At 39.7% G+C, this 27,380-nt stretch overlaps 1 long non-coding RNA gene across 1 annotated transcript in view; it reads left to right on the top strand.

Moving 5' to 3' along the window:
* LOC142404967 (uncharacterized) overlaps positions 1-23,824 on the top strand; it is a 96,944-nt gene extending 73,120 nt beyond the window's left edge. Inside the window, exon 3 of the long non-coding RNA XR_012774013.1 lies at positions 23,788-23,824. This is a non-coding gene — a long non-coding RNA (uncharacterized LOC142404967). The remainder of the gene's footprint in view (positions 1-23,787) is intronic.
* The last annotated feature ends 3,556 nt before the right edge of the window (positions 23,825-27,380 follow it).

Raw genomic sequence — 27,380 nt, 5'->3', positions numbered from 1 at the left:
AGTCAAGTAATTTTAATTTTTAAGTAACGTTCTGGGACTCTTAGATCAAAGATTTATTTTTTACTCTTTACCCTAAAGCTTCTCTCCACCTTCCTCAAAAAAAAAAGAAAATCCAATTCAAATTTTTAAATGTTGTCTTCCAAAGAACTTCACTTGGTTTGTACTAGCTCCCTTCTCTATGCTTCTTTTCCTCCTTTGAGATTTCAATTTCCACTTTTTTCTTTCTTTCTTTTTAGTGAGAGGCACATCTGGGCTTTTGCTATCATCATCTCTCACCATGTTACCATTGCAGCAACATTACCAGTGATTGTTGAATTTGATTCTCCATGATTCCCTTTACTGTGGCTCCGGATATATGCCATCTGAACTTTTTAATATTACTCGTTTACTACATTCCTTTCTAATCATACTAGTCCCCAAAATATGAGTAACACTAGCACGTCAGGTAAGTCAAATCGGCATCAGCAAGTCTGGATGATTATTTCTCTTAACTCCTCCCAACAGACACACACTTTTGTAAAGAACAGCAGCCTGGGTTGTTTGTACCTTCAAAGGAATTACATAGGTAAGCCTGGGCGGCACGTAACAAAGGCTTTATTTCAAAAAGACAGCAGCAGGAAGTGGAGAATCAGGATCCCACCTCCAGGCAAAAGAATGCCTCTTGGCCCATGAATTAAAGATGCTGTTGGTAGGATGGGTCTTGATTCCCGAATTCGGCTACTGAAATGGTCCTTCTCTGTGTTTGGGACCCAGGCCAGACCCCAGCCTGATGATACACCCTGTTCTGTTGCTCTGGAGTTTCTGACCAAGTTTGGCACCGCCTCTGCCGGCAATTAACACGAGCTTTGGCCTAAAGCTTGAATATGATTACCATGAGTGTCTACTACAGTAAAGATTTCATTAATGTGATGACTTTGTCTCCTTTTCAATCTAGGCCCCATATATTTTATTTCACATCTTAAAATAATAATTTCATGTTGTCTACTGCAACTTTCAACCAGTGATCTCAAAGCAATTGGCAGACTTCAGATTTTCTGCCATTTTTTGCATGCCAGTTCTTTGACTGCGGTCAGTTCTTTGCATGCGGTCCTTTGACTGCATCCCTTCGGTGAAATCTCGGAATGGATTCAGTCGGATTTTCCTTGAGAAAAGAATGAGTAGGAGTTTGGTCTCTCAGAGTTGGGATTGCTGCAGCCAAAGCTAAAAGTGAGTCACTTTTGAGGGCTGCAAGCACAGCGGAAGGGATGAGACGGGGGAGCCGAAGCTTTATAAACATCTCTTGGGTATGGCACAACAGCTGAGGGCTCAGCATGGAGAATAGGATGCCTGTCTTAAGCGGAGGGGGACTTCTGTCTATCTACAGAGATGCCACCTGGGATTCCCCCTGGCCAAAAGCGAATTTGAATTGGCGGCTGCCTGGAAGTCTGTCCTCACAACAGGCTGCCATTTCCTGACCACATCGTGTGTGAAATGACTGTTCTTCACTTGGTACAAATGTGTTCCTATGGTATGTTAGACTTAGTACAAATTCTCTAAATCCCGAGTAGATGGGAACTGAGGCAATTATATGAAGTTCCACATGCTGTAAAAATAGTACTGCTTAAATGCATTTAGTATTATTAGACTGGATTGCCCAGAAGAAGAACTATTGCTCTGAGTGTAAGATCACTTTATGTTTTTAGCCTCTTAAATCCATCTTCTTGTTACAAATTTCCTGATTTTTTTTTTTTTAACCTCTGTTTCTACAATGGAGCTGAGCAGCCTGTTGTAGATATTTCTGTTAACGTTAGTATATATATTTCCTGGTTAAGGCAGTCCGTACCTATCCAATTGCGTATCTTTAACCAGCTCACTAAAAATGGAGCTTAAAAAGGATGTAAAAAAGGATATTTCTGTGTGTAGGGGGATGTGAGTGAGAATGTAGCTCTTTCCCCAAGCCCTGGTAATTTACATGCAGTAACATCATAAACCTGTCTCAGTGTGGGAGGCTCCATGAACATAGCATGAATCTGTCAAATTCCAGCCTCTCTGGTATACTTGGCGCCAGTTCAAAACCTAGAGACTGAAAAAAAGAATCCTAAAAACAACGTCTCCCAGATATATAAATTAGACACCGCAGAGTGCAGTGATAAGCATTTCATGAGGATATTAACAGAGCTTTGTTTCCTTCTTTGGCTGTGTTTCACTTCCTACAGGTTTTTCCCTGGTTATAAACCTGGATGCTTTATCTGCAATGGCTCTGCATCAGTATTGTCACCTGCAGACTGGTGACTCCTCATAGGACTGCCTCCACCGGAAAGAAACCATAAATTGCAATAAGACTTTTATCTATGCGCTTGGTCAAATACAATTTGCTGGGACTTTGAAAATCTACATCTGTTCCGTATACAATTTGTATTGCCATTTGTTACGCAGATGTGTAACAAGACAAATACCTGTCCAGGCTTACATGTGATTCAGAAATGCATATGTTAATCACGCTGGTGGAAGGAGGTGAAGGAAAAGACAATAAATCAGCCTACAAATGGTTTCACTTGGAAAGGTCTAACAGAACAGGGTTATTTTTATCCTAGGATGCTTTTAATTTGAATCAAAAATGCTTTACCACATGTTCTGCCAGCAGTTCAAAAAGACTGGTAACAAACATTTAATCTTTTTTATTCTGGGATTGGCACTAAGCCCTCATCAAAAAGCGTATGCAGTCAAACAGCTTATCTCCACTGAGCTGTTTCCCTTAATGTGTTCCTAATTATAATCCTATATATTGCTCACTGTGGCCGATTGAACAATATGGCAGTAATTTCTTTACAGGCCTCGCTGTTCTTTGAACTGCGAGTACAGAGGGCTAGAACGGAACCAGATCAATGGGATTTGAGTGCAGGGGAATCCAGCCAGATGCAATCTCTGGAGAATGCATTTCCAGCTGTTCTCCAGAAAGGGACTGGAGCAGACAGCTGGTAACTGTGCAGCCCCTTTCATACAGCCCCACAGATCTGTGCTGCAAGGTGTAGTCCTTCTTATCTTTATTGCATTCTGTACCTCTGGGGACACACTCACCCAAATTCCACACGAAGGGTGTTTTTTAACAGGGATTGGAGTACTAGCCTGCCCACCCCCTCCTCTTAAGATTTCATTAGACTACTAAAAAGTTTCTGAAGGAATATTTGAATCAAACTTGGGCAAATGTTTCCATAAGCTGAAAGCTGCAATATAAAGCTGAGAGGAAGTAGAAGTATTTGTGCTATAGTTTTAGCTATGTTTGTTTGTGGAGGGTTTTGGAATACATAAAGTCTGAAAAGCTAAGCCTTTTATTCTTCAAGTGCCTGTAGCCTTAGGAACTGCAACCCTCTCTGCCTCCTTTTCCCTGTATGAACACCTGGTTCACAAAGAACACGTATAGTTGTGACATGACAGATACCAAGTAAATGCAAATGGTTATAACTGAAGTTATGTTTATGCCCAAACAATTGTTTGTGTTTGCCAGCTTCCACTTAGCTCTGATGCAGTGATAGATAACAAGGAGAAAAAAGCAGCCGACTAAAGGTTTGGTACTCCTGTGCTTTCGGTAAAGTTTCCCCTTGCAGGTCATATTCATTCATTCCCGATTAGTGTATTCACTTCCTTGAATGTGATGTTTTCCCATTACCCACATACACATCATGTACAGAGGGCCCAAGCAAAAAGGAGTATAGTGCTTAACCTTTAAAACAAAGCACAGCAGAGGGCAAACTCCTCAGACTGTCCCTGCATAATTTACAAACTGGGTAGTCTGGGGCGGTGGATCAGCTTTAAGGGAAAAAGTGGGCACTGTACAAAGTGCTTCTAGTGGCCCTCCAATTCCTCCAGAAGGGTTTTGGGCAGGTACTGCCTGCCACAATAGCCCCAAGCCTGGAAATTGGGAAGTGGTATATTTCATATGTACATGTTGCTGGTGTTCGAGGGACCGAAAGGCAAATGAACTCATTTTTACCACCCCCACAAGATCCAAAGACAAAGATTATTTTTTTTAACATCTCTCATGTGTTGGCAGGTTTATTTAGTGAAGCTGCACAGGGGCATGAGGAAGTATTATTAGAGACGCAGCTGCCAGGGCTGCTGGCGCTCCAGCTGTGCGTGCCGAAATGGGGCTACGTATCCACTGGCATCAATGGCCGCACCAAGGAGTAGGCACAGGGCAGCACCAAGGAGGATGGAGGTGGATAGAGGTCCCTGCAGAAAGTCCTTCTCATCTATAGCCCACTGGAGTCGCTAGGAAGACATCTCATGATTGCGGCAGGCTTCAGACCTCCTCATGCCTGTGTAGCATCTTCACATCCACTGACACACAAATTGTTCAGAGACCATTCTGAACTTCTGGCTTGAAGGTTTCATAAACCCCATTTATTCTGTACCTGGGTCTAACTGCCTTTGCCAAACAATGCTGAGAGCTTCGCAGTACCCCACTCGCACAGTTTTAAAGGCCTGGTGTCTGTTAAGTCAAGGTGCGGAATAATATCACTTGAAAAACAGCATTACTTAACACACCATTGCACATACCAATAATGAATCAAATAATTAAACTTACTGAGGTTGTGCAATTGGTCTGTGAGGCAGTCTAGGCTCACTGAGGCTCCCCAAGGAATCGAGACCATTGCTTTTAGAAGGTGACACTAGTTTTGTTTTTTGCTTTCATGTCTAGTGCCTCTAATCCCTCAACTTTTGTGATCATTGCCTGCCAGATACCTTAGTTTTCCTCCTTCAGACAGGTGGAAAACATGTCACTGTTTGCCCATGGTTTGTATCTGTCTAGGGTGCCAGCTTCTTAAGACTGCAGGACATCTCACTGGTCATTACTTCTGTGCATGCTCATTTTTCCCCCCAGTCACAGTACTATTGTCACGAAGTGTGTTCAGATACCAAATCGTATTTTATGATACAGGATATGTGTCTTTTGCCATAATTGCCTTTTATGTACTGTCAAGTCGCCAGTGACCTTGTTTCAATTTCAAAGAAAGACTCCACACTTTCAAATAAAAAGATGGATAAACAATTTCTTGCTGAATGTTCATCCCACCACTTTTGTTGAATCCTCTAGAAAGTGTGCCTGTGACTGTCATATTGTTCTGCAAGTCGTCCATTTGTAACTAAGAGTATTTCCTGGGGGACGGGTATTTCTGGGGTGCTTTTTAGCCTTGAGAAAAACTTTATGGGTAGTTTTAGTTACTAGTATTTTGTTACATAAACAAAAGCATGAAACTTTTTTACCATTGACCAAGACCAAAGCCCCCTCTATTTGCGCAGATGAATAATTGTTCTTTGTTAGAATCTGTGATGAATAAAACACTGGTTGCCTGTTTCAGCTGTGCTGTTATAAGAAGACCAAGCCAATAGCCCATTTGCAGGATCTGCTAAGAACTTACTGTTGCTCCTCATGTCATTATATTTCAGGATCGGGGCTTCTTTGCCTCAGTTTCCCATGCCTGTTGAATAGCTTTGCACTGTAGCATTCCCAAGCAGTCAGTTTAGGCTGTTAGACTAAGCGTGTTTACATAAATCCTAATTTCAAAGAACTTTGAAACTGTACCGGTTTCACATCTATTAAAGACATGCTTGCTATTGATGGCCTCAACTTTGATGTGACCTACCTGAACACTTTCTCACGTTACTGTCTCACCCACATATATTATTGTCTTCACATAGAAGTTACATTTCTACTTGTTTAGATTTATCCCAGCTGCTCCATCGTTTTCCAAAGCTTCTGGTTATGCTGTACAACTTTTTCTTCCCATAGTTAAACATCATCTTTATAGTCTTTTGTATCCTCCACACCAACAAAAAATGTTACATTTTGCAGTCAAACCCCTCAGGGGCTGGAAACAACCCAAATGGTAGTCTGCAGAAACAATATTTCTCAAAGGGACTGTTGAGTGTGAACAAATATCTTCTGTTTTTCTTAGGGCACCCTGTTGAAAGCTATTTGGCATTATCCATGTTCCCTAATATGTCTCCTCTCATAGGTAGAGGAAAAATTGTCCCATTTTATATATCTAATTCTTCAGATCTAAAGATAGGCAGAGATTTGTCTCTTTTTTAGTCTAGAGGGCTAGCAAATGTATACACTCTAGTACTTCTTTTTTGTTGCATGACTCCCAGAACAATAAACAGCTTAGTCTGTCTTAGGGTAAGAGGATCTTTCCTCTGTGTACGAATTGCTGAATTTTTGGCTCTTTCAGCTCTATTCCCAGTTCTGCTGGGACTTTTCCTATTCCTACTTGCCTTTCTTACAGTGGTTTGAAACCTCTCATGGAAGTGTCAGACAATGTCCACCTTCAGTAAATTTCATTCTCAATTTAGAGCTTTTGCCGCCTGTCAAACTCCACCTGTTTTGTTAATAATGATTTTTAGATTCTTCATATGGATTTTTCTCCCCCTCCCCCGCCCCCCGCCTTCTTCCAGCTTCTTATTACCTGTTTTCTATCAGGGTCTATCAGGCCTGTTAATATTGCAAGCTGTTTAGCCTCAGATCCATCACAAATTTCTATGTTTGTTTTGCCCTCCTCCTGCATCATCTCTTAGATAAGATTCATGTTTCTGTGAGTCTTAGATTTTTTATTACCTTTCCATGACTACCCTCAGCTGACCGAAAACTATTAAAACCACTGAGTGCTTCAGAACCAGTCGTTGTGAAAATAGACTGTTTTCTGAATTTCATTGTCTTCACTGTAACTCGTATCTCAGAGACACAGGATGAATGGTCTGTTTCAACTTGATCCAGCTACATCCCAATTTTCCAGAGCACTACAGGTTTGACACAGGTTCTGACTGCTGCAGCATTCCAACATTCACGTGGTGCATTTTGTTAGTTTCTTATTGCTTTAACATATGATAACCATATGATAATCAGTGACCAGATTTACAAAGGATATAGCATTTAACTCAAGCCCCAGTCAAACATAAAAATTTCCATTTGTGGCTTATGTGACTTTTCGTTTCATAATTTTACATGTAAGCAGTTAAGTCAGTTTTAGGTACAAACCCTTTTGTTATGTGTTACCATTAAAAAAAATGTACAACATGGGAGCAACAAGTGGATCGAATGCACAATTCAGGGCATCAGTATTTCCATCCCTAGTAGAGAGGGACTAATTTTCCATTAAAGACTCACTAAATTTTAAAAAGCATAATGAGCATGACCAGCAAGGATGAGAACTCACAACTCCCCTTATAGAGGACTGTTCTAATCACAGAACAACACAATAACAAGATGTCTCTTTATTTTCTCTTTGACCTATAAACATTGAATTCTTCTTTGAACAATAATACAGCTTCGTGAGGAAGAATGTATTGTGGCCTTATCCTGGCTTACTGTAGCCTTTGCTGCAGTGGCTAAGACCGTCTTCTGGGAAATAAAAAGCAGGAAGTTTTGAATCCCCTCAGGTAGAATTTTATTCCTGTTTTCTCATTTCCCAGATAAATGCCTTAACTGTTGGTGACTGCCTCCTCCTTCTGCTGTTTTCATATTTGTTAGGTGATTTCATGGCATACTGCAGACTTTGTCTTTCTCCTCCCACGTTTCCTAATGAGGTGGCTTGAAAGTGAAAAGGTCATTCATTTAGATTAGATTCCGTTCAGGATTAAGCTGGATCCATCCCACTGAACCTAAGAATTTAACTGTGGAGGCTAGTTTGCCCTAAACTCCATCTACATTCAATAAATCTCCCTGTAGAGAGAGAGTAGGATGACATGGCTCCTATTTTAGGTATGTCTCATCTAAGTGGTTGAAGGTAGGTGGGTAAATCCAGGCCTGAGGCGTGTCCTCTTAGACCGTTAAGGCTCTAGTTCAATACTGAACTTAAGCACTTGCTTAAATACACTTCTGTTTGGAAAAGCGTGTAAGCACATGCTTGCAGTTAAGCACCTACAACTTAGGCATAGAATCCTGCGATAAATCATCTTTTTCACGACTACTGACTGTGATATATTTTTTAAAAGAGAAATGACTCCTGCACTTCTATTTTTCTGAAGTGATTTTAAACCTCCCTATGGTAATAAAATATTTCCTACTAAGCTAAACCTTATTAACTTTCTCAGATTTCGATGTTGTATTTCCATCCTGTCTTTCTGGTTTGGAAAATTCCTAAAGTTTACAATTCCATTCACTTTAATTTGGAAACCTGACATTATATATTGTATTCAGATTACTGGTTATATTTGAAGAGATAATCTGGCTGTACTTGAAAAGATAAACTATAACAGAATGATTATAGGAATTGCAGCAATATGAAAAACTGTTCCACTTTCTGTTTTTTGCAGATTGAGAAACCCAGCATATCAATAGAAGCATATTAAGTATTTGGTCTTGTTCGATCATTCAGTGGAACTACTCAGTCATCTTATTAGTTAGCACCTAGGAAAATCCATGTTTTTTGGCTAATGGAAGTCTAGCGGTCACATTAGGGATTCTCTGAAACAGCCGATCTGATTTTTCTAAGCATAAACTACGTACAAGATAAAATAACTGCAGAGATTACAGTATGTTTATAAAATGTGATCCGAGGTAGGATCCACCTATTCCGCAAATATTGGGATTGATTATGCACCAGCTAAGCCAAAAGAAAAACTTCACCTCAGGTATTGGAAAAGCAGATGAAGTCACTGGGCAGTCTTAGCCCTCTTGACTCCAAAGGGTCAGAATTTCAACCTCCACCACACTCATAACGGGGAGCTTGCGGCAAGACAAAACTGTGTGCTTTATTTCCCCATCCCTCCAGGCCAGAGACATGAGGAGGCTCTCCCCTCTCCGGGGCTCTAGCTGCACGTTCTTCTCCAGGCATGCTCCTTGTTTCCTAGGGTCCCTTTCACTGGCTTCCCCTGTGCTAAAAACGCGGTTTGTCTCCTCCTTGTCTTTCCTCACTCCAGTGAGCCTCCTTCCACCCTGTATTAGCATCTCTGTAAAGAGCTTCTCCAGGCCCTTCCTCCAAGCCCACTTAGGCATTTTTGTTTGTAAAGAGAGACCAAAGTGTTTCCCTAAGGAGGGAAATATTTAAGTGAATGTCTACTTTGGCAGTGTGATAGCTATTTGGATTATGGTAGAAACCAAACAAAGTTAGATACCTATCTGATAGACAACAATTGAGCCTGAAATAATTTTGCGTATGAGGACGATTACATTTTAATCTGTATTGTATCCAGAGATGGTCCACTGAAGTTGTCGTGTTCATCTTGATGAAAATGTAACTAAAGAAGATCAAAATGAAACAGCTGAGGCAGAGGGTTTTATAACTGGCGCCAAAACAAATCTATGGGACCAGATTTTTTCCACCTAGATTGTTTCAGTCTAAACAGACTGAAAAGTTTTCCCCCTAGTAAGAGAGAAGCCATTAAATAAGCAATTTTAATAGCTCAGTCACCCCCAATTTATTTGGTGTCCCTTTGAGATTATCGAGTGAAACAAAAATAGTACCTATAGAAAGTAATGAATACAGAACATACTTTCACACTTTCCAGACTTTCTCTCCATGCTGCTCAGCCTCATTTCCTTATTTTTAATGATAAATAAATTAACATTAATTTTCAGTGTTCACAGCACGGCATATACATCAGCTAAAAAAGAAAAAGAAAAATGGTTAGTAAATTCTTTCTAATGGAATGCAACATGTGCTGCCCCTTCTGTGAACTCGCCATTCATTCAGGAAATTGATTTGTCAAGATGTAAAATAAAAATGCATCATTTCATCACATTTTTAGAAAATATGGGCCCAGTCTTACAAGATGCAGAGAAGGCTCCGCTCCCTTAAAGCTTTTCAATGGAAGCACTTAGCACCTCACAGTAACAGGCTGATTTTACATGTCGTTTTAATGATCCCTTTAATAGTTCATTCTGGAACTAGCAACGTTGAGCGTCGCAGTGCCTAATGCCCTTGTTGGGCCTGGCTCCGAGCCAGCTTTATGCTTTGCAGCTTATTTGTACCCAACAATCTCACCTTAAAAAATATTTGTTTTCCCCAGGATGCAGGTGTTGATATAGCTGCATTGTAGGTAGGATTCCTGGATCAGGTTGTAAATCAGGGCATGGTGCTGACTGGGGAACAGAGTCCAGGCCTCGGGGCAGATCTGAACGGTTGCTCCCCTCCTCCTCGGCAGTGATCCTGTGCAGCCCAAGAGTGGTCCAAGAAAAGCAGCTTGTACAGGCACTATAACGTCTGGAAAACCTTGCTAATATTGATTTTCATACAAGAGGGGTAGATATATCAGGCATGACTTTCAACACCTTACACAAGTTTCATACCAGTGCAACTGGACTTTATTGAAACTTTACTGGCATAAAACTGATACTACACAACAGACAATATGGCTCATTGCTACCACTACTCTTCTTTTCAATATGAGAAACAACGATTATCTTTGCCACATTCTAGAATATGATCGGTCATGACAGAATCATTCATGAACACCTGATCCATCTGGTACTGTAACCTCCAAGGACACGGAGTGTACCATCCCGTTATTATTCTCCAATATCAATAATAAATCATCTCTGAAAATGTATCATAGAGAGCTATTCTCTTGTTATCTGATCATATCTTTGATTTGTATTTGATATTTTGCACCTTGAACTTCGACCTTCCTCCCTGTTGGTGTCTCTCCAATGACTTCCATCAATTCCTTCTGCTAAATGTAAAGCTTTTGAGTTCATAATTTTCTTCTGCAGTACTAAGACAAAAACCCTTCTCTTTTTTAAATCTTCATCACCTTCATCCTCATCTGTTTGTACATCTTTCTCATGTGACACCTGGACACCTGCGAAATGCTGGAGTACTACCCACTCATTCATTTATTCACTCATCAATTCATTACTATTGTGGAATTAATTTAAGTTAGCAAATGTCTGCAAGCCAGCAATTACATAAGATATCATCTTCAGCAAAGTGTGAGAAAAGACCAAATATACTAAATGTAGCATTAGAAGAATCCCTAGGAGTTTCAGAACAAATCCCTACCTGATCTCTTTCTCTGGTCATTGTTCAAGTAGGATGACATATCTTGTCTTGGAATGATGAAGAAAATAATGGATACTTTGGCGTGCCTACCAAGTTGGTAACTGGCAGCTGCTGTTCTCTCTAGCTGCAGATCTCGAACAGCTCCCTGCAGCCCTCTGAGTTCCTGGTACACACACACCTGCCACAAGGTCAAGAAAACTCCACTTCCAGAAACTCTGAGATACTGAGAACAATTTTTTGAGCTTGCTTACTGAGTGTTTTTCATCAAAACAGTATTTCTCTGAAAACTGCTGACCTCTTCTAGGTATAAGCAAGCAGAGTACCACTTTATTTGAATGAAGCATGAATGTTGTTATTTTTATGTAGGATGTGATCTATTTCATGTGTGATTCAGCACAATGAGGAAGTGAACATTAAGTGAATAACTCCAGGAAAATCCTGTGATCTTCACTCTGATTTAGCACAAGCTGGCCAGCTCTTGTCCATTCAAGGGAAATTATCTGAGTCGGGTCTGAGTAAAGCCTGAGTAAGGTCCTCAGGACTTGGTCCACAGTAACTCAGAATTTCCTTTCTATTATTAGCCCAATGATTTTGGGAAAAGTAGCAAGTGGAGACAGGGTGTGTTCTGTAGGATAGTCATATAATTTTGAGATCAAAGACTGTTAGGAATTTTTAAAGACGCGTTTTCCATGCCTGTGTAATGCACGTTAGATTCAGAACTTTGGGGAGATATTTTTGTAAGTTGCCAGTTACCCAGGTGAACATGTAAGACAAGCCAAATTGATCCTTGAAAATATGAAGTTGTTTTTTTTCTTTATCCATAGTTCTCTGCAACAGATAATCTGTCCAGTAAAACAATATCAAGAAGTTTAAAAGGCAAACTGGGAATGGAAAGGGTCTAGCACAGGGTGCAAAAGTGGAGCTACATGAATATTGCAGAAGCATCTACAACTTGTACATACATAACACCTCAACTATTAGTCTATGAGGAATGTGCAGCAAGAGTTGACAGGTAATGCTTTATTTCAGAATGGGTAGTGGTTGGTATAGTGCATTCAGTACATGGGATGGTGATGGCTGTGGTGTGACTTACACTGTTAGAACAAGGCTGTGGTGTGGCATTTGGCCAGTGGTTGAAGTGAAAACTGAAAAGCGACAACAGTATCCTGCCAAAATCTAGTATTGTCCCACAGGCTTTTCATTTTATTCCAAAGGTCATAACATACATTATTCAGACAAATCTGTTTCAAGAAATTCCCACTCAAGGAAAAACACTTCTTGACAGAGTAAGTGCTACACTGATTTTTTTATAATTTTTTTATGAATTTTCTTTGTACAGAAGTAGGCTCGTAAAGTAATGTCTGTGTGCAAGAAGGTAAAATCCTGTGAAAAATGTGGCACAGTAAATGGATAAATCTTGTAACTCAGCAATTTGTGTCAGTGTTGTACATGGGAGGAAATCCTCTGTGACATGTATCTGATAATGGAATCATTTCATATAAGGGTGCTTACTGTATGAGGGCTCTACTGTTCGCAGCGCCATACAATGGAGTACATTAGCAGCACAGCATCAGTTTAATACTGGGCATTGAAGGCTGAGCCCTGCTTTTAGTTATTGCATCAGCAGGAGTTAAAGAAGCCTTGTTCTAAAAGTAAAGGCCAGAGGGGCAGGGTTGAGAACTAGCAAATACTGAAGAGTGAGGCTTTTTGCATAAGTTGGACCAGATTCCCTTTCCATTGCTGTTTTTACATACTGACTTGTGTTTCTTATTTAGAAAAACACTCTTCACAAACCGCTAGTTTTGAAAATCAGATCTCTTTTTCCATCTGTCTAGGTTTTTTCACTTCATTACCTAAGTGCCTCCATCATCCTAAGTACCTAATACCTCTCATTATCTTAGTGAGTCATTTAGGAGTTGGCTGTTTAATATCATTAATTCATTATGAATAAATATTAGGGCTGAAATCTACATTTGCTCTGGAAGATGGAAAGCTTTTTTAATTTCTGAGGTCTAGGTTACTTAACAGTGTATGAAACCACTGAGAAAGTTTTATTAAAAACCCTGAGAGTGAAATAAACAGTGGCTTCCCAATGAGATATAATATTTTGCCTAATAATAAACAATAACTATCATTTATTTTTAAACCAACAGGTGCTGCTGAGCAGGTAGACTAATTTAGTTCTGAGCTGAATTTCCTTCCACATTGAACTTTCCAGCTCTGTAAGGGAAACTTTGCCCTCAAATGTGAGGAAGAATTCAGTCATATTTCCTCCTAGAGAAGGAACTCATGTGCTGGAACAGCAGGCAGGTTGGACATACCAAAGCAAGGTGAAATGTGTTTCTTTTTCAATGCCCAGCCAGTTTTGCTGGCCATGCAAAATGGGGCAAAACAATGGTTTCACTTTCCCACATTGTCATTTTGATGGCTACCACCTAATGCTATGCTATGATGAGGGAGCTCTCGTCACTGGAATTTCTTTTGTAGGATCACACGCGCACCTTTTTAATTTTCCCAAGACTAGAGTACCTATGTCTACACTGCCTTGGGACTCTTCTGATCAGAAGTGTATCAGTTACCGAGTGCACCCTCAGTAAGTTTGCAGATGACACCAAGTTGTGTGGGAGTGTTGATCTGCTTGAGGGAAGGAAGGCTCTGCAGAGGGACCTGGACAGGCTGGATCCATGGGCCGAGGTCAATTGTATGAGGTTTAACAAGGCCAAGTGCAAGGTCCTGCACTTGGGCCACAGCAACCCCATGCAACGCTACAGGCTTGGGGAAGAGTGGCTGGAAAGCTGCCAGGCAGAGAAGGACCTGGGGGTGTTGGTTGACAGCCGCCTGAATATGAGCCAGCAGTGTGCCCAGGTGGCCAAGACAGCCAATGGCATCCTGGCTTGTATCAAAAATAGCGTGGCCAGCAGGAGTAGGGAAGGGATCGTGCCCCTGTACTCGGCACTGGTGAGGCCACACCTCGAATACTGTGTTCAGTTTTGGGCCCCCCACTACAAGAGAGACATTGAGGTGCTGGAGCGTGTGCAGAGAAGGGCAACGAAGCTGGTGAAGGGTCTGGAGCAGAAGTCTTATGAGGAGCAGCTGAGGGAGCTGGGACTGTTTAGCCTGGAGAAAAGGAGGCTGAGGGGAGACCTTATCGCTCTCTTCAACTACCTGAAAGGAGGTTGTAGAGAGGTGGGGGTCGGTCTCTTCTCCCAGGTAACAAGTGATAGGACGAGAGGAAATGGCCTCAAGTTGCGCCAGGGGAGGTTTAGACTGGATATTAGGAAATTTTTCTTCACCGAGAGGGTTATCAAGCATTGGAACAGGCTGCCCAGGGAAGTGGTTGAGTCGCCATCCCTGGAGGTATTTAAAGGACGTTTGGATGAGGTGCTTAGAGACATGGTGTAGTGGTGGTTTTGGCAGTGTTAGGTTTATGGTTGGACTCGATGATCTTAAAGGTCCTTTCCAACCTATATGATTCTGTGATGCTGTGAATCTGTATGCCAATACTTCTAACTTCTGCAGTTTTTATTTGTTTACAGTCCATGCTTACACACATTGCTGAGTGTGTCTTCTATGAGACGTCCTAGATGGACACTTCTGCCTGTTATACCTCGTAGGATGACCCAGGCTCAAGGATGTGTCTGCAGTATGCATGGGCAGGACATGACATAACCACAACCAGGGTTGTGCAGCAAGGTCATTCACCCTGCATCTGGTGATGCCTTATGGGAATGTCAGATGGTCAGGGTCAGGTAAGCAAGCCAAATAAGTGCCTTACTAGAAGGACCTCATGTTAAATATTGCAAGGATTGATGGGAAATGTAGGCAGAGTAAATTTGCAAGAACATGACTTGCACTTTGTGATAGCCCTCACTTGGACCCTTAGTCTTTGCAAATATGATGTAGTCTCTTCATCCTACAATTTTTCTAGTATTAAATCTCCCTTCAGTCTGAACTAGGACTGAAACCACTGAAAATGCTGCTTTAAATTTGAGAGTTTGGGTGAAGAAAAGGCCAATTGCAGTTATTCAGAAAACAGCTATCTAGATTGCACAGAAATTTGGAAGGTAGAGAGATCCATGTGTCTGTGTCTTTTCTTCCTATATGTCTTAACACTTGCTCAGAGCAGTACCTAAAAGGAAAAAAAAAAATCTTTCCCATTGGCTGCGAGAAACACTGCAGAGCTCAGACAGTGTGGTACTGTATGGGAGCACAAGGCATGCTGCGTTCCAGCCTGAGCTCTCCTGATTCCCTTCTGACTGTGTAAATACCAGTCTTTCAGACGGGGCTGGTGCCTACCCTGTTCTTCTTCCTACCAAATCTGAGCTCCTCTCTTGATCAGCCAGGAGCAGAGAATTTCAGAAAGCATTTCATAAAAAGTATCTAAATTGTGCTTCTAGCAGGCAACTTTTCAAGAATGCTTCTGATCTTAACATTACCATACCCTGCTTTCCCTTTCACTTCTCTCAGAAGCTTGTTGCTCCTTTTTGCTATACAAAGATAATTTCTCATAACTGTGTTTCTGCCTTTACTTTCAGGAACTCACCTTGTTTGTGTCTCTTTTTTTTTTCTTTTCCATTATTTCTATTACCCTAATTCTTTTTGGCCTTATTTCCTTCAAAATTCCCACCATCAGTGTATCTGTCTGGTTTTGATCTCCTCGTCCCCCTCTCACAATACCTCTTGAAATCAACCTGAATGAAATTCAATAAAGTATTGTCTTAAAAATATAAAGTTTGTTCAAGCGTTGTAACGATTAATGGGTGATTAAGGGTCAAAGACTCCAGACGGTCTCATCTTTTCCTCTCCCCTCACTGCCACCACCCATGGAAAAACTGTGAAGGGAACTCCACAGTATCTGCTCTGGCATGCCAGCAGGCCCCTCCACATGTGTCTTCTGTCTGTCTCATCAGCACACGTAGCACGTGGGTCTATGGGTCTATCGGCTGGGAAGGAGGAAGGCGGGAAAAGAAGAGGGATACTGGGAAATTCAGAGACGTTACCCATGGGCATGACTTCACGTGGGTCACGGTGTGAAAGCTGCTGTAGCTGATGGGAGAGAGGCAGACGCATACCCCAGCCAGTTCTGCTGCTCAAGAGGCTTTCTGTGCTAAAAAGGACGTAACAGTTCTTTGCCTGTTATTCAGGGCTTCTTTTAGCTGTTCTGTCACTAACATTGGCATTTCTTAGCTTTGATCCCAATTCTGATATGTGCCACAGAGTACACCATCCGAGTGATGACTCTTGCTTGATTTCTAGCCATGCGGTATGGAAGGACCAGGATTTATTTTACCTGTCATATTTACCACATTTGCTGGAGGGATAAATACTCATAGTCAAGAAAGATCCAGGATTCGAGGACTGAAGAAAAAAGCTGTTGAAATTCCCCCCAAACTTAGTTCAAATTCACGGGCCCAGTTTTCCCTTTCAAGTTTTATTAATGCAATGGTTTTCAAATCTGTAACGCTACAGCTGTACAAGTCAACAGAGAGTTTGGCAATGTATTTTTGGTTATTATGTATGGAATAGAGATGCCAAAAATAAGTGCAGTGAACCTCTGTGTGTATTATTTAATAAAAACATTTTTTATATCAATGTGGGTTTGGTTTTTTTTTGTGTAAAGGGTGAAATTGCTGATGTATGTTTCCAGGAAAATCCCCCAGTTTTGCTTCTCAGACAGAATCCTTTTGGACTATTTCTTTAAAGCAAATCCTTTTCTTTCATGTAGATGCAAAGGTTTGAAAGGAATAAAACCAAACATGGACTCAGCATTTTGAGAATGCATGAAATACTCCTTTTGTTGCTTAATTTCCCCAGAGTATTCATACGTGATTACTCACCCTTTTGTCAGAAATCTCTAGGGAGTTAGGAAGCTGGCTATCTTATGATCGGGAGCATGAACCAAAGTATTGCTCCCAGTAAATTACATCTGAAGTGTTTATTGGAAAATTAGCTCCTCTTGGGTACTACAGAACGCTGCAGCCTTGCAGCGCCCGTGCTATAGAAAGTAATTCATATATCAAACACGCGGTAATCCCAATGAGGATGTGATGTGTGAAAGTGGTCTGGGAAGACGGGATGTTTTTTTCTGCTCACTGTGCCTAACAATGCCGAAATGTTTTTTCCCTGTCCATTTACTTTAACAATGTGCCATTCTGTACCTCATAAGCACTTAATTTATTCCAACTCTTTGGCCTGACCTGTAATCCCCCCTCTCCTTACCCATCTGACCCATCTGTGTTTCATTTCCCACTCATCAGCATCCAAAGAGCTAGGCCCAGGCCCTGTTTGGAGCCATTAGACAGAGATTGGCACTGTTCCCTCTTCCTGCACCACATCCTCCGCTGAAAAAAATGACCATCAGATCAGAGAACAGAGCCTGCTTTGTCCCCAGCAACCAAGATCTGGAAGCACTTTCAATCATTTGCACTCTATACCCACTCAAACGCATTAATGTGATCAACATTGGGCCTGTTGTGGGCATTTTTTCCAGCAAATAGCTTGCTAACATTCCAGGCATGTACTTCCCTGAAAACAAGACCGAGACAGGGCCCTGAATATTCAATTGGAAAATCACCAAGAGCAAGAGCTTAGCTTGGCACGGCTGGTGTTGATTCTTAATAAGTGACTTCCTAAAGCTGAGGCATGGGGCTTACAGCTTCAATGACTTGTTTGAAAAATATTTTGTAGGTGCCTCATACCACTTTATTTCCTGTGGTATGCGTCATATTGTGAGCTATTCTGAGCCAGGCTGTTTAAGCACACTAACATTTTTTTCCAAGATTGCGGTGTTTAACTAAAAATGTGCTTATACAAGATGAGCTCATAGCTATTAGTGCTGATGTAGTTTTAACTGCTTGGATACCAATAGCCCAAGGCCTAAAACCTGCTGAAAAGGGGGGAAAACCTAAGCGAAAACCATCCTTCACAGTCGTTTAAGGCTTTTCGAAGACAAGGCAACAGGGAAAATATTTCAAAAGTCAAATTTTGTTCCTGTAGGATCTTTGCTGTACTAAATACCTTGCAATCTCATTACAAAGGCTCACTATTGAAAGACTTACCGATATGAACAGCTGAAGAGATTTCAGACATCCAGTTTAAATTAATTTCTTTAATGTCTCTGCCCCTGCTATGTATATTGCATCCAGCAAAAGCAGCTTATATGTAGTTCTCTAGTGCAGCCGGACAGACTAGGTACATCCTATGTTTTATTCATTTGAACGGGTCTTTCATTGACACAGCTACCATGACAAGGCAAGTTTGACTGTGCTGAAGGGGGTCAGCAAAGATTTTTGTCAAGGCGCTCCATTGTGGAGGAGGGTGTCTGGCTGTCACAGCGCTATTGTCCAGTGATGCGCCCGAGTACGATTCCCCATTCTCCCAGCTGAGAGAAGATGGCAGCATTTTGCATGCGACACTTGAAATGTCAAGGAGTGGGATTTTTGGAGCTTACCTTTGTGCCTAAAGAGGAATATGCACAAGTCTGTGAGGTACCTTGCAGAAGCCCAAGTGCCTTGTTTCAAGGCGCATTTTAGAGAAACTGCACCTGCCTGGATCGTATCAGGTTGTGTCAGGTATAAAGGTCCAAAAAAATTAAAAGGAAGGGGCTGGATATCTATATGAAAAGTTTGGACTGTTCACTTTCAAGCCAAAAGCTGCATCCTGGACTTAATCTGCATCTAGAAGTTCTAAGTAGAAGAGAGAAAATGGGAATAATCACAGGAGAGAAAATAGAAATAATTCACGGCTTCCGAAAATATGCTATGTATGGAGTGAGGGGAACAAGAAAGGCAATGACTTGCAAATGACAGATACCGTGATCACTTTTTTAACACAAACTCTTTAAGAGACAGGGACTTAACTGTAGGATAGCTTATATAAAAGTACATTTGCATGTATGCAATTTAATTTCATCCAGACTCCTTTTTCTGTATTTCAGTGAAAAATAACCGAGACCGGATTTACAGCTGAAAATGTCAACAGGAATGTTTTATCGTTTGCATTAAAAGATCTATTTAAAAATTTTGTTGGTGAGATTGTTTTTGTTATAAATGTATACATGTGAATTGAATTTGGACCCTTCCCTAACGGGGAATCTAGTAGTTTCTTCCTGAATTACCTAAAAAAAAGGCTCCTGTATAATTCTAGCAACTCTGCTTATGCTTTTTCTGTGGATTCCATAGTAATTTATGGCACTGTGTTAAAGTGATAGTACTTTTTTGATGGCATTCAAGTGTGTATGTCTGTATTTGCACATCTGAGTCTTAACTATGTAGATACCTCACAGGAGACACAAACCTAGATTCTGTCAGAAATTTGCATAAATCAGTGATTATGCTAATCCCCCCCCCCCCCCCCCCCCAATTTTTATAAAGAACGTCTCTTTGAAGTGGGTTAAGAGCTCAGTGGAGTATAGTTTCAGCTATAGCTACCCCCCAGCTCCCTGCAAAGCAAATTTCAAAGCTTCAAATCCCGTTTATAATACACTATGCTTACTACAAATTGTTTTGTATTATTGAAAATAATCTTCCCAGTTTAGCAAAGTAATAGGAAGAGAATGCGTGTAATAGAATCTTATAATAACAAATTCTGCAATCAATCACAGTATTTCAGGGCAAATCTAGTAATGCTAGTGGTGTCTGCTGCACTGGTGCTGAAGTTCTACCCTCATGATGTCTGAGCTGATTTGAGTTTTCCCCTTATTTGGCCCCATAACAGAGCTTTAATGTTTAACATGGGCATAAATTCACTGTAGCCCTCAAGTGAAGAATATATTTGAGAACTGAATAGAATGCTTGAATTTACTCTCCAGATTTTTCTTCCATGATCAAGTAAAGTTCCATGTAACTTTCCTTCCCAGCGTAGTGCACACAAAATCTCAGGAAACAGCAGGGCTTAATTAGGACCCTGGTTTATAGTTTCACCTGAAAAAATACATTTTAAAAATCATATATGTTTGGCTGTGCAGATTTTTTAGTCAATAAATTCTTGCTAATTAATCACATTAACGGCACTCCTTAAAAGTTGAAACAAAATCACAAAACAAACCAAATGCCCCATAAATATCATGTATAAAGAACCATTCACCAATGCATAAACTGCACGTCTAAAAAATCTACAAATATTTATTCTCTATTTTTTCTTTTTCATTCTTCTTGTCCTTTTCTCTTTCTTCCTTTTTTCTTTTTCTTTTTCTTTTTCTTTTTCTTTTTCTTTTTCTTTTTCTTTTTCTTTTTCTTTTTCTTTTTCTTTTTCTTTTTCTTTTTCTTTTTCTTTTTCTTTTTCTTTTTCTTTTTCTTTTTCTTTTTCTTTTTCTTTTTCTTTTTCTTTTTTACAGGCAAATTGCCAAAAAGACAGCTGCTGTCAGAGGTAAGAGTGCACTAGATAAAGCCAAATACTTTTTGGGGAAGTTAGATGATGTAACACTTTTCCCCTCCTATCTTGACTTTAGATGCCTGTTTTAGAATTTTAAACGCAAGTGGCTGCAGTCACCCTCCCCCAGACAAAAAGTAAAATGTAAAGAGAAGTCCATTCAATCATTGTTTTGTCCCAGGATGCTGAAAGCAGTAATCCTCACTGCAAACTGAGGTGGCACTGAATGCTGCATTATGATCTGTGACTGTCTGATGTAGAGTTGATAACACAAAGGCAGGATTATATTGAGCCCAACTTATAACATAAAAAATAAATAAACAAATAGAAACAGTCTGGGTTTGCTGGATTATCACTTTTGACAGAGCTACTTGTTTAGAAACATCAGTGCAAAACCACAAAAACTTAACATCACAGCAACTTATGAACTGACAGACTCCTAAATCAAGGAATATGTATTTTTTGACAAACTGTTTTGGATGAAGTGTGAGTGACAGTAAATACAACTTGTCATTCCTTCCCTTAGTAAGGAGCAAATGATTCTTACAGTAAAATGATTCACCCACTTCTTTTGGTTTCAGTGAAAAGGCAGTTTCTTCTTTGTATACAGATGCTGTTCTCTGAGATAGACCTGAGACACTACCAGTCTCTTTTACCATAGGTTATTTGTGCGCGTAGAGCATATTCCATTATTATATACAAGTAAATTCACTACTATTTTCATTGTTATATTTAAAGGATTTATATTGCTTTCCTAATATCTTAGCTTGGCATATGAAAAAGTCTCTGTGCATTTTTTAAATGGCAACATTCAGAAAATGATCAGTCTAATTACTGTTGAAAACAAGTAAGAAATCAGTTATTTTGGATGCTTGTGATATTCTGAGTTATCTTCCATTTCTTACAGTTATCTCTGGATCATTGTAGCTTTTAAAAATACCCATTCCTCTTCAGGTCCTCCTCAGTGTTTCTGTATTCTCTCTTAGTGTTACCACTTTTCTGATGGCAGCCTGGCCCCAGGAAACCTGCAAGATGTTCACAGCAAGGGGTCCTTCTGTGATTTCATGCAATGATACCTCTTTCAGCTTACATATATAAGACACATTAGGCATTACTTTAGCATACAAAGTCATTACACAAAGACAATTCATTTTCCTTTACATTTATTATTATTGTTTAACATTTATTATTATTGTTTACATTTATTATTGTTGTTTAACTCATTTCAGTGGGACAGGCAAGAAACTGCTTTAACTTTTACCAATCAGAACGTGCCTGTTGGAAAACCAAGACAAACCAGAATTGTTTTAATTTCATTGACTTTGATAATGCTGCAGCGTATTGTTACTCGCTGGCAAAGAGCTTTTTAAAAAAAAAAAAGAGGGTTGACTGCAAGCAATTGGCCTTACTGCAGCCTGGTGGTGCTGATGTGGATAAATGCAGCCCTGCTGCCAGTGCAGAAAGGGTAACAGGGCATGGGGGTGCAGAGCGGAATGGTCTGAGTACAGCTACAGATATTTACTGCACGCCCTGGAAACAATGCTGAACTGCGTGAAATCTGAATCACGCCTGGGTCTGTGGTAGCATCTGTCAGCATAATACTTTTGATTTGTTTGTGATATGGGACTTAATCACAGTTGGTCTCTACAGCTGATTGCTCAAGATTTTCATGTGTCCCAAAACTTTCTGCTGTCCTTATTTTACCAAACTTTGTTTTTCACACACCTGTTAAAAATGGGTCAGGACTCGGGACGTGAGACAAAATTTGAGGCTGAAGTGGAACAGACGTCTGTCTGGTCAAACACAGTAGCCTGCAAATGGTGAACTAGCAAAGTATGGGAAAGTAGGGTAATCTGTGCTCGGAGGGAAGACGTTGTTGTAAATGGTCTAAGCACCTAAGAGACTGGGGTGGTTGCACTAGTGAGTCGTTTAGTTCATTTGGGTAGATTGATAGAACATATTTCCTCTCTTGTTGATTACCAAGGCATGGGATATGAATTTCATCCTTCGTTACTTACTCCATATCAGCATTAATATAGTCTTTCAATTTTCTTCCTTAGTGTCTCCATATCCTTCTGAACAATATGCTGAGATCAATTAACTAACAAATCTATACACTCTCTCTACTGGTCTGGGGGACCCACAGATCATACTTTCTATTGCTTCAACTTTACATTGAAGACACTCAGATGCTAGGCAGCGTGTAACAGTGCATAATCTGAAGGTAAATCCTGCCTGTGCTCATGTTTCTCAAAAACAATTTTTGTTTTGCATCATGGTAGACACATCAGCAAGACTGAGCAGAGACATTTTAATACCTGGACACCTTTCCCATATATGTCCTCAGAAAGAAGGCCAGGATAGAGCATCAGTAAAAGGAACAGGTCTCCTCTTGTCAGTCCCAGCTTGAAGGCAGCCAGGCCAAAGGCTTCTCTTCTGAGAAAGATCAAGCACAGCCACTCTAGTGGTCCCCAAAATCCCACATTTTGCTCCATTTGATGACTTCTAAAGGCAGGCACAACGTGTTGGGCACACGTCTCGTTCCATCCTTGCTATGGTCCTACACCTCAGCACTTCTTACCAGTCCTCTGCCACGTGCCGCCTGTATTGCATTTTGAAAAGAATTAGTAGAAGTGACGTTGTTCTTATATGAGAAAAACTAAGCAGATCTTGCCATTCCTGAAGCAAACAAGTATGGAGTTTGCTTTTTTTTATTTTATTGTCAGACTTTCCATCTCAGTGTTCTCTTTTATGACACCAGCTCTTCTGTTATTCAGTTCATTGGAGTGGGCAACTTTCTAGAAAAAGAAGAGTGCTAATTAGTTTATCTCATACAAATGGAGGTATGTGATTATTTTAATAATAGTAGTGAATAATTTGTCAGCTAGTAGTATATGGTAGTATGGTAATGGTAGTATATGAACTTATCCTGAATAAATGTTTTATTTTCTGGTACCAAAATATTATTTTTGCTGTTGTCTTTAAGTTGTGTTATAGTCAGAGTTGCCTTTGATTTGGTAGCACTAATCGGGTTGTTAAAATATTGAGTGTTGCGGACTGATTGGGTGTGACTCAGCCAGGAAATATGATCTTCTGTGGCTTTACTGTACTCCAAAGCCTCTGATTGCCTAAGTTTTTTGCAGAGCTTAGGGTAACTGAATGACATTGGTGAGATGCCACAAGATATCATAATGCAAAGCCAAGAGGAATTATCAAAGATTATGCAAACCTGAAGTTATTTCTTTTTATTTATCTGCATTTTCTCAGAAATGAAATGTCATTATATTTTTCATGGAACAGAAATCATACTAGTACTCCAAAGTTTAAGATATTCCCCTGGCCTACAGGTCCTAGAGTTTTGCTAATAATTATGGTCTTGGAAAAATTTTCCTGAAACAGTAAAGAAAGTTCTTTCTGGTTCTCTGTTTTTCTTTTTCAGGTGACTCCTTATAACATGCACAGTGACAAAGCTACTAGTCAAGAGAACTTGCAGGTGAGAAGCCATATCCAGTTGGCAGCTGTAGAAGATTTTCATTTTTTTTAATCATGACTGTGGATGTACTTAGGAGAGTGTGGCATTATTCAAAAAGAACAGAAACATGAAATCATCACGAAAATACACTTATTTATAAGGGTAGAAAGATTAAATATGTTTAGTTCCTGCTGAAGATAATAGAGTAGCACTTGAGGAAATTTTGTATTAACACAACTACATCTTTCAATCCAAAATCAAATCATTTTATCTGATCTACGTACATAAGACAGCCAACACCATGAGGAAAAGATGTATTATACACATTAGCCAGATGCCGATAGTATAATACAGAGATATTAATAGGCTCAAGACCTCATACTAAACCAGTACAAATTCTGAAAATAGCACTGAGAAGACAAGAAACGGGACTGGATGTTGGATTTGACTGTTATATTTGAAGATAGCGGGCACTTTGGTGTACCAGTCCCCTTGCTCTGTATCACTTCACCTGTTGGACACATTACTTCCTTTTCCCTTCTACTGGCTCTGTGCTCTCAGTCAGGATCTTCAGTTCCATTATCCCCTTTTAAAATATCGTGTTCACCTTCATGTGGCCATAAACACCCATGTAAATAAACAAGATGAAAAAATTCGTCTTTCCCTCTTCCCATCTCTCCTTCCACTGGACATGGTTCTGCATAACTAAATTGTCACTTCTTAGACTGTGCCCAATGGAGCACGTGCCAATGACGTGCAGCAGTGTTGGGTCCTCGGCCTATTTCTATATGGTTCTGATACAAGGGAGGATGAGACACCCTAATAGATTTAATGGGGCCTACTATCATAACACTCATGTTTAGAGAGTAGAAACATAACCCTCACAAAGTACGAGTGGGAGAGCATGCACAACCCACACTCCGGAGCAAAGCTGGCAACAGGAGATGACCCAAGAGTTTCTAGTAGAAACTATGTAAATAAACTCTCTGAATAGGAGAAGACACGATACTGCATCGAGAGATTACAGCTTCCAGGTCATAATCCATACCCCGTAGATTAGTGGGGTTAAAAATAAAAAAGAACTCCTCTTGGCATCATTTTCAGGGGAAAAGAGCTGTGATGGGCACTGAGGCCTCTCCAATATCTGTCCCTTTTTTTCATTCCACATGAAGATCTTTTCGTGTGTGGCCCTATGTTGTCGGACGCCCAGTTTGACCTCATCTTAACGGTTATGCTTTGTGCTTCAAAAGCACTATATAAATATATTCCCTCTAAAAGACAGATACAGTAACATGCATTTTATTCACACTGTGGTTCCTGTGGTTTCAGAACAAAAGAGAAAAGAAGAAAAAGGAAAATAATGCTCTCTTCTACAGTCTCCCTACTAAAAGATACTGAAAGTCTCCACAGACTTTCAGGTGCATGTATTTGGATGTAATTTAATAAATTACCTTAATAAATAGTTAGTGCTTTTCTTTTTCCACATGCTCATGTGAGAAAGGTTTTCAGCCATTGTGGTATCTAGGACAGAATAGAGTTATAAACTGCACATTGGCAGTGTTTGGAGACTGAGTGCTTTTGGCAACAGCTTGCTTCCCAACTGCATGATATTATGGGATCCAGGAAACTAACAATGGTGATCACATTAGGGAAAGGTAAAATATGTAAGTAATCTTTTAGTAATACTCTTCCATACCTTACTGTGTATTGTTCTTCCGCAGTGATGAGCAAAGAGGGAGGTGAATGCTACAAAATTTTCTCTTTAGGGTTTATGAGGACAGGTTTGACAAACACCTGTCAGGACTGACATAGGGCATTAGGGTAGACTACACAACTTCTCATGATCTTTTCCAGCTCTGGGACACTGTAATTTTACAATATTTTTTTTAAAAAGCTACGGATAGATCTAACTAAGTTTAATCATATTAGTGAAGTGAAAGCAGCGCATGGTCCAGACTCATCTTTCATTTTGACTGTTGTAAAGAATAAGAAACTTCATAGAAATAAATTACAAGAGGGTAAACCTAATGTAAGAGGGGATCCATCAATAAGGTCCTGCATTAATTATTTTTTGGGGGAGACTTTACTATTAATATTAATGAAAATGAATAACGTCAGTAAATAACAGCAACAAATTGTAAGTTTCATAATTACACATGATGAATTCAATTGGAAAAGGTTTATTGTAACAGCAGAGATCAAACTGGACATTGCAAAAAGTAAAAAAGACAGGCATTTCCAAATTTCTAACACATATTTTGAGTTTAATATCAGTATTCTTCTGAGGCAGTAAAATGTCTTTGCCATACAAAGACAGTTCCTAGGGAAAGCCTGAAGTTTCTTGGGGTCAGATCTCATTTCTTTAATAGCAAAAGGCATCCCATTCATGTCAACGCATAATATTCATTTGGAATTATAGCTAGCTTCTCAAAGTAGAATTTTTAAAAAAATACTATGTTTGTTACCCAGGTATGTATATGAAGGACTCGGGAAATTAACAGTCAAGACTTTCTTAGAGGAAACAACCAGAGAAAAGAAAATATGGTATTGCATATTAATCCTTGAGATGAATCAGGGGTATTTCCTTGCTAAAGAAACTGCCCAAGTGGTCATTTGCATGCTACATGGCAAAGCCAATGGATGGTTTTATATGAATGTATAATTTAAAATAAATGAATGAATGGATAGATACTACATGTCAGTGAAATATATGTGGATATATAAACAGAAAATTGAAATAACATGTTTTCAACTTCAGCTGTGTAATTAGGTATATCATGTAATTAAAAAGTGAACATTTGGTTTATTTTGACAAGACCTTTAAAAATTTTATAACAAAGGGGTTTTTATGCAATTAGGAATTTTAAAACAAGCAAAAAGCAGAAAAAATAAACATATGAAAAGAGTTTCAGTTCTTTATTTTGGATAGTATCTTTTTAAGAGGAGTAATTACAGAATTATTTTATGTTGATATATGTGATCTTTGTAAAATGCTTAGAATATAAGCAATATCAATTACAATTCAAGCTATTGTATTATCATTTGTAGATTAAAGCTGAGATCTGAACACCTGGCTGAAAGCTGGTAATTGAGACACCTGGATTCTTTCCATAATTGTGCTTCCTTCAAACTTTTAATAACAAAAACACTCCTTTGCTCCAGTTTATCTACTAATTTTTAAGATAAATTGCACTATTGAGGTTTTTTTTTTTCAAAAACTATGGGTGATTACCATTTCTAATTACTTTAATATAGACATTTTTACCAGTTCTTCAGCTGATAAAATGTACTCCTGTCTGCAAGCTTGATGAGTTAATTTAGACTCCTATAAAATACTTTCAAGAAATTTACTAATTTATTTCCACTTCTCATATCAATAACCACCTAAAAGTACTCCTTTGAAAATACCGATCCTATGGCAATTTCCACAGGTGACCCTATTTGCTCCAAGAGCTGTGCTGGTGGGTCTCTTGTCAAACACCCAAAGCCACTGACCTGAACAATGCTTACTGATGTAACATGAAAAGTAGTCCACTTTTTCAGATACGTGAGGATACGTG

This window comes from Mycteria americana, chromosome 1 (assembly GCF_035582795.1).
Source record: "Mycteria americana isolate JAX WOST 10 ecotype Jacksonville Zoo and Gardens chromosome 1, USCA_MyAme_1.0, whole genome shotgun sequence".
In the NCBI taxonomy this organism is placed as follows: domain Eukaryota; kingdom Metazoa; phylum Chordata; class Aves; order Ciconiiformes; family Ciconiidae; genus Mycteria; species Mycteria americana.
This window is presented reverse-complemented; position numbering and strand designations above follow the sequence as displayed.